Source organism: Cnephaeus nilssonii (assembly GCF_951640355.1).
Source record: "Cnephaeus nilssonii genome assembly, chromosome: 10".
Taxonomy (NCBI): Eukaryota; Metazoa; Chordata; class Mammalia; order Chiroptera; family Vespertilionidae; genus Cnephaeus; species Cnephaeus nilssonii.
The window spans coordinates 46,007,439-46,016,226 of NC_137081.1; the positions used below are offsets into that span (position 1 = coordinate 46,007,439).

General features: G+C 39.0%; 1 pseudogene across 1 annotated transcript; it reads left to right on the plus strand.

Moving 5' to 3' along the window:
* Positions 1 to 5,947: 5,947 nt before the first annotated feature.
* LOC307106211 (ubiquitin-conjugating enzyme E2 E1-like) lies at positions 5,948 to 6,486 on the plus strand (annotated as a pseudogene). The gene has a single exon. The product of its transcript is annotated as a ubiquitin-conjugating enzyme E2 E1-like (transcript).
* The last annotated feature ends 2,302 nt before the right edge of the window (positions 6,487 to 8,788 follow it).

Consider the following 8,788-nt stretch of genomic DNA (forward strand, 5'->3'; position numbering starts at 1 on the left):
TCGGGGTATGTATGGGAGGCAACTGATTGATATTTCTCTCTCACATCGATGTATCTCTTTCTTACTCATCTTCTAAAAATCAATTTCAAAAACATGTCCTTGAGTAAGAATTAAATATATATATTTAGGCTCAAGTTTCATGAACTAAAAAAGATAAAGTATTTCTGCTCCAAAATGGTGGCAAATAAATGATAGTCCTCCTTATTCAACCAATTGACCAAGGTAATTGTTAGCACATTTCCCCAGTCCAACAGGACTTAAGTGTGGCACATATTATTGGTTGCCTTTCAATAGACACAGTCCCTTCCATATTGCTTTCCAATAAAACCCCGATTTTGTTCATCTTATCATGGCCTCATGCTCAGTGAAGGAACCCATCCCCAGCCCCAAAAAGTAACTCTCTATTGGCAAGATTCATTGGGGAAATTATTTATTTATTTATTTATTTTGCCATTGATTCCTTAGAAATGAGTATCTAAAAAAATTCTGGCAAATGAGACTTGAAAGAAACTTTTCTGGGGTGAGTAGTAGCTTCCAGGAGAGGTTTTTCTCCAACTGGGAGGAAACAATCACTGCCCTTTTTTGAAGTCTCAACCTTGCTGTATGAGGGGAAGATGCCTGGAGATGAGGCAGCCATATTGCAACCATGATGAGACAAGTGAGGGTACAAAAACCAAATCTCTAGGTTTGGAACAAGAAAACATGAAACGGGCCAGAGTCTTTGATGACACTGTTGAGCTCTTAAATTAACCAACCTGGAAATCACTCTATTCTGGAATTCCTATGAAGAAAATGAAATTCCTTACTGTCTAAGCCACTTTCAGTTGGGTTTTCTGTAATATACAGCCAAGAGCATTAGAATTAAAACCCAAGACCTTTCTTCTCATCAGCTTTCCATCAGGAAACAGCATATTTCCCTGGAAAAATCAGACCTTTTTACCTTATGAAGAAATAAGTGGGGATACTAGGGGCAATAAATTTAGCTAGAGCACCAGTAACCTCAGAATCACCCAATATCAGTGGTCAACTACCACACACAATCTGTCTACACAGATTTAGATCCTATCCATGTAAGGCAAATGTGTCTCTCTTTACAAGTGAATACAGCCACAGACAAAAAAAAAAAAAAAGAATCCACCTTGTCACAGCAATGTCATTTGCCAGAGAGATAGCCATAGACATTTGAAATCCATTATAGCCTTCACAGCCCATGTGGGCATCTCTAATTTGGAATGCCATCTGCTGAGCTCTTCCAAAACTGTACTCGACAGGTAATTCTTTCTGTGAGGAATGGATTCAACTGACATGCAACTATTTGGTTTCTCTCAACAGGAATGAAAGGGGTCATATATACCCCACATTGATATCTTCCTTTTATGTTTTTTTCTGTACTACACAATTTAGCCCTTACATATATGTATTCTGATTCTTTAATTTTTACCTTTTAAAATGTCTCTTCTTGTTATAAAGATTACAATTTCCTAAGAGGCAACACAGTAGGGAAAGTTTGCTCTCTGGTCTCAGAATCATGGTTTAACGCCTTGGTTCTCCCACTTACTGTCATTTTAACTTTGGGCAAGTTATTTAACTTCTGAGTCTCAGCTCATCCTCTACACAATGTGGACAATTGCATGTCCTTTCTCAGTGGCATCATTCACTTTTATGGAACCTTTTAATCTATAAGTTGTCACATTTAAATTGCACTGATCTTAAGTCACATAGTGATTTTAGCTGGAAGGGAATATTCTTCTTTGATTCTCAATGCTAGGTTCTCGGTGGAAAGCAGTTGACTCTTCATTTATTCTTCATGATTTCACAGAAGAGTAAAGAGGATTCTGGACTGTTCCAATTCATCAACATTGACAATAGAATTGACAGAGAACCTCTTCCCACTATAAACACATAGAAATGCTGGGTAAAATATTACTGAATCATTTTTAAATGGAATAAATGAATAAAAATGTAAGAGAAATAAAACAATTCTGGAAATGAAGCCAAAACTTCAAAGCCAGAGTAATAAGATCTTGAAGTTGCCATTTGCTCAGGTTAAGACCAGGATATTGGCCCTGGGTTATGGATGCCATGTGGCTCCCATTTTTTCCTTAGAATTGAAATCCACTAGCCTATCAGGGTCAACAGAAGTGGTCCTGCCCTCTGGCAGAACAGAGTGCTACCGTTTCCGAAAGAAATGGCACCAAAAAGGAAGGGTGAGTTCTAGGGTGGCCAGAACTAAACACAAAATTCAGGATTCTCGGAGAAACCCAGCTCTCCTGGCATTGTGCTGAATAAATGAATGAAAGTCAAGAAAGCTCTGATCTCAGGCCAAGCATGAGACTCTGGGCTAATGAAGACAGATAAGTATCCATCATCCTGCACAAGACCAGTGTTGAGGTGTGATGCTATGTGGTAGGGATCAGACTAATAATGCCAGTGAACTAATCAGATTTCCAATTCTTTCTTTTTGAAGTTTGACAGGATGGATTTTTTTGCACCAAGAATGCCCCTGAGAGTCTTGGACAATTCAGTGGGAAGTCCTTACAGGGGAGATCCTGGAAAAGAAGATGTGAGAACTTCAGTAAATTATTGGAAAAATGAAAGATATAAGACCATATTGTTCTTTAAGCTGGAAAAGTGTGTCTTACAGATAACATATATGCCTTGTCAGCTCAAGAACCTACCATTGAGTGAAACTTCCTTCCTTAACTTCCCAAGTGGATCTAATGCCCACATCAGGTGTCCATTTCTGGTCTATGCAGTTAGGACCTCAGGAGGAGGGAGACCAAAAAGCAGGGGTGAATAGGCAGGCATTGACAAATAGGTCAATATTGACATAATATGACATAAGAAAAGAGATAGGCAATTTTCTTAGAAGAACACAGATTTTGAGCCAGAAAGATATGAGTTTAAATGCTGGAGCAGTCATCTATGATCTGAATCACCTCAGGAAAATTCATCTATCTGAGCCTCAACTCCCCCATTGGTAAATTGGGTATAATAATACCAAACTAATAAAAGAGTTGTGAATATTAAATAAGATAAAGCTATAAAATGCCTCATACAGTTCTTGGCACATAGCCTATTCTCAGGAAAAGTCAATGAGTCAATGATATTTTTAATTCTATTAACAAGTGTTACGTGTTCTTCTAAAGAGCCTCACATTCTCCATATTGGTCTCTGAGGTCTGTAAATGGGTTGAGATTCTTTGGGAAAATGTACTAGTATATTGGGAAGAAATTTTATTTGTATTTCATTTCTGGCTCAATTACTAAGTCATAGAGATTAGACCAGGGAGAACTATAATATTTTTCTGGTTGTTTGTCCTATCAGAATGGGTGCATTAGTCAGAACTCTTATGATTGCAAATAAAAGAAATCCAACAGCTTAAAACAAAACAAAAGGAATTTACTTCTTCATGTAACTTAAAAAGCCCAGTGTATGGTGGCTTATTTGGACCCAGGTACACAAAAGATGAAGCCAGGAATCTCTTGGTTCTGCTTCCTTCTGTATTGTCAACAAGCTCTCCTAAAAATGATAGCAAAGGTTCTAAACGCAACTGCAGGCTTACATTCTATCCGTTGGAAGGAAAGTACCTCTTTCTTAATAATTCCAGTGCAAAACTGGAGGAAAACTCTCATTGGCCCAAGTTGGGTGACATGCTTATCTCTGAACCAGTCATGAGGGCAGGAGATTCAGTATTCTGATTGACCAGGTTTGGGTCATGTATTCATCACTAGTCCTGGGGATGGATGTGGGGGCCAGCTCTACCTAAAGCACATGGATAATGGTAGGGAGCCTCAAAGTATTATGGGGACATTTTTACTAAAAGAAGAAGATGGTAATGTGTTACTGGAAAGAAAAACAGACAAATAGTTGTGAGAGGGAAATTAAAGTAAAATGACTACCCTCTTTTTTTGCTGCTCCAAAATAATTATATATCTACCTCATGATGGCCACTGAAATATATTTGGTAATCTTATTTTGAAAGAAATTATGTAAATCTGACTAATAATGTATTCTTGGATGACGAAAATGAAGTCACCCACATGAAGATTAATTTATCAGAAGCTGCAAATAAATTACTTTATGTAAGGGCAGTTTTACTTTTATCTGGATGAGTTTTGTGTGCCTGACCACTGCCCTGACCAGCTCATCCTATAACAAAGGAAATTGCCATCTGTCCCTTTGCTTGTATAAAATATTTCTGGAGGTGGCTTGCCAACTTCAGCCAGAATTACAGAACTAATGAGTTTTTAGCTACCATATGCACAGAGTATAATAATAGCAGGTTCTAGGCAAATGTTGTCTACTTGCTTCTGGGAGTGCTTTCCCTGCAGGATAGGAGCAGATGCCCAAGGCTCTATTAAGAATTCTGTTTTCTTCATAAATATGTACAGTAACATGGAGTCCTCATATTCTAGTGAAGTGATTTTTATATGGAAAACATGACCCTTGTTAGTCCATTTCTCTTCAGTTTTCAACTTCTGTTATATAGAGACTGGCCCTTATTATGTCAGATATAAGTACCAGGTGCCTTTTAGAAAATTTTTCCAGTTTGAGCTCTGATCAGTCTTTTGCTCTTTTGATGCCTTACTGATTTATGTGAAAGAACATAAGATTTTAATTTTCTAATACTTCTTGCTATTTTATATTAAAATGATTATATATACCTAGCCCAGTGCTTTGTGCCTAATTATTCCAATAGTCAGGATAGGTTAGATTATGTGGTTGTAACAAATGAACCCAAATTTCAGTGGTCTATAACAAAAGCTTATTTCTCATTCTCACTACACGTTCCACCATTTTCTATAGATTACCATGCAATTTGCTTCCCTGAGGTTCTAGTATGTGGGATGCCACCACTGGAAATTTATAAATATTCATCTGACATTAGACCAGGGAGAACTATAGTGGTTGGGTGGGTATCTTAAAAGTTAATCAGTTAGAATGTGTTTTTAAAATATATTTTTATTGATTTCAGTGAGGAAGGGAGAGGGAGATAGAACCATCAATGATGAGAGAGAATCATTGATCAGCTGACTCCTATTTGGGGATCAAGCCTGCAACACAGGCATGTGCCCTGACTGGGAATCGAACTGTGACCTCCTAGTTCATAAATTGATGCTCAACCACTGAGCCATGATGGCCGGGCTAGTTTTAAAAAAAACTAGTACCAGAAAGCCTGACCCTGTCCACTGACGGTGCCTAGAAGTAACTAAAGCCCAGTAGCAAAGAACACACCTGGTGCCCAGATTTTGGTTTTTAAATTTCATTTCTCAATCATGAAAGAAGTCAGGGCTCCTTGGAGAAATGGCTGATTCTGGATTTGGGACAGAGAAAGATCATTTCAGAAAATAAGGAAGCATTAAGAACATGTGTATCCACTGAACAATTGATGGACATTTGGATTGTTTCCACTTTCTGGCTATCTATCTCTATCTCTATCTCTTTCTCTATCTCTATCTCTATCTATCTATCTATCTATCTATCTATCTATCTATCTATCTATCTATCTATCTATCTATCATCTATCTATAGAGAGAGAGGTAATATGCAAATTAGGCTGGGATGCCGTAATGGGTCACGCCCGGACAGGAGGAGGTTGCGCGCAGGTGAGGCCCAGAGCAGAGATGGAGACAGAGACAGGGGGCCTGCCCACGCCGGCGTGGTGGCTCTGGCGGCCCAGAGCGGACACAGGCAGGGGGACCGGGGGAAGCTGCAAGTCAGGCGCGGGTCCTGGCCCCCTGCAGCGCCAGTCTGGCCTGACTCCCACAGTGGCCCGCGGGGTGCCTCCTCGCACAGCAGGAGGTGGGGCGCCTCCTCACGTGATTTCAATCGCACGCTGGGCCTCTAGTTGTCAGTAAGAATGTATGAGAACAGCTGCCACAGCAGCACAAGGAGCCAGACCCAAAAAGCGGGGCTGTCTGGGGGGTGAGATGGGGGGCTTCCTATGTCCGATGACGATTGGAGGACCAGCACCAGCTCGTCCTCATCTTCATCCTCCAACCAGCAAACTGAGAAAGAAACAAACACCCCCCAAGAACAGAGGGAATGAGTAAGAGGATTCAGAAGGAACTGGCAGATTCCGCTTTAGCTTCTCCAGCTAACTGCAGCGCTAGTCCCAAAGGCGATAACATCTATGAATGAAGATCAACCATCCTAGAGCCGCCAGCATCTGTGTACGAGAGTGGTATATTCTTCCTTGATATCACTTTTACACCGGAACACCCCTTCAAGCTTCCAAAGGTTCCATTTCAGACAAGAATCTATCACTGGAATAACAGTCAAGGAGTTATTGGCTTGGACATACTGAACGATAAGTGGAGTCCAGCACTAAGCATTTCTATAGTCCTCCTTTCTACCTGCTCACTTCTTACAGTCTGTAATCCTGTCGACCCCTAGGTGAGAAGTATTGCCACTCAGTATATGACCAACAGAGCAGAACATGACAGAATGGCCTAACAGTGGACCAAGAGATACGCTACATAAATTGGGTTTTCACAATTCTTACTTTATTTGTCTGTCACAGAGATATTTTGAAGGAGTGAGGGAGGGTGGGAGTTGGTAGAGAGTAGGGTATTTCTATAACAGACGTTATACAGTCTTCTTTCCCAAGATTTTGTTGTAACTTAAGGTATGTTGCTATAGTAGACAGAATTGGTATTAGCAACATTTAAAATTGTCATTAGTTCTGCAATATAAGTTGAAATGTAGCACAGAGAATAGAGCTTTGGATTCAGTTGCTTGTAGTCTGTAAGTTTAAAACAGCTTAATTTTGTACAGGTCACACACATGGCCTTTTATGTGAAGTCCTTCCAAAACTACATACTTTTTTGCTTAAAAAAATTGAAACTTGTTTTCCCTTCTTGGAAAGGAATAATGATATTTAACCATTTTTAGAGACTGTCATCTCATATATAGTAAATGGACATGCGTCTATAAGACCATACAGGAAATGAGTCATTATGTATTTTATTTTATATGACAATCTGCTTTATTGTGAAAAGATTAGAGGTTTGAATCAGGACCTGTGAAAACCTGTAGTAAAATACCTGAAGCTGTTAGCTGTAATGTGTGGAATAGGAGTTGCTCAGAGGATTGGTTATATGACGCAGACTACTTAAGTCTACATTTGTTACTGTGCTAATAAACAATATTAAACCAACAAAAAAGAATGTATGAATATCCATGTACAAGTTTTTCATGGATATGTTTTCTATTCTCTTGGGCATACAACCAAGAGTGGAAACTCTGTTTAACTTTTTAAAGAACTGCCAGACTATTTTCTAAAGCAGCTGCACCATTTTACATTCCTAGCAGCAACGTACAAAGGGTCCAATGTCTCCACATCCTTTCCAGCACTGGTTATCTTTCTCTCTTTTTTCCTTACAGCCTTCCCAGTGGGTGTAAAGTAGTATCTCACTGTGGCTTTGATTTGCATTTTCTTAATGACTGATGATGCTACACATTTTTATTGTGCTTATTGGCCATTCGTATATCTTCTTTAGATAAATGTCTGTTCAGATCCTTTGCCCATTTTTACATGGGCTAGTTTTCTTTTCACTTCGAGTTGTAAGAGGTTTTTTTGTATATTCTGCATACAAGACCCTTATTAGATATATGATTTGTAAACATTTTCTCCCAACTGTGGGTTGTTTTTCACGTCCTTAACAGTTTCCTTTGAAACATGAAAGTTTGAACTTTGATGAAGTCCAGTTTATTTTACTTATTTTTTTCTTGTGTCACTTGTGCTTTTGGTGTCATATTTAACTCTTGCATTTAGGTCTTTGATTCATTTTTAACTGATTTTTGTATGAAGTGTGAGTTAGAGGTCCAAATTCATTCTTTTGTATGTGAATACTCAGTTATCCCAGAATCATCTGTTGAAAAGACTAAACTTTGCTGAAAATCAATTGAATGTTTATTTCTGGATTCTCAATTCTATTCCATTGATATATATGTCTATCCTTATGCTAGCACCACACTGTCTTAACTACTGTAGCTTTGTACTAAGTTTTGAAATTGAGAAATCTGAACTTCAAATTGTGTTCTGTTTTTATTATTTAGGAAGAGACTTTATTTATTTTTTAAATTTCTTTATTGATTAAGGTGTTACATATGTGTCCTTATTCCCCCATTACCCTCCCTATCCCCCCCCCCCCACTCATGCCCTTACCTCCCTGTTGTCTGTGTCCATTGGTTAGGCTTATGTGCATGCATACAAGTCCTTTGGTTGATATCTTCCCCCTTACCCCCACCCTCCCCTACCTTCCCTCTGAGGTTTGATGGTCTGATTGATGTTTCTCTGTCTCTGGATCTGTTTTTATTCATCAGTTTGTTGTTCATTATATTCCATAAATGAGTGAGATCATGTGATATTTATCTTTCTCTGACTGGCTTATTTCACTTAGCATAATGCTCTCCAGTTCCATCCATGCTGTTGCAAATGGTAAGAACTCCTTTTTTTACCACAGTGTAGTATTCCATTGTGTAGATGTACCACAGTTTTTTAATCCACTCATCTGCTGATGGGCACTTAGGCTGTTTCCAAATCTTAGCTATTGTAAATTGTGCTGCTATGAACATAGGGGTGCATATATCCTTTCTGATGGGTGTTTCTAGTTTCTTTGGATATATTTGTAGAAGTGAGATCACTGGGTCAAATGGGAGTTCCATTTTTAGTTTTTTGAGGAAACTCCATACTGTTCTCCACAGTGGCTGCACCAGTCTGCATTCCCACCAGCAGTGCATGAGGGTTCCTTTTTCTCTACACCCTCGCCAACATTTGTTG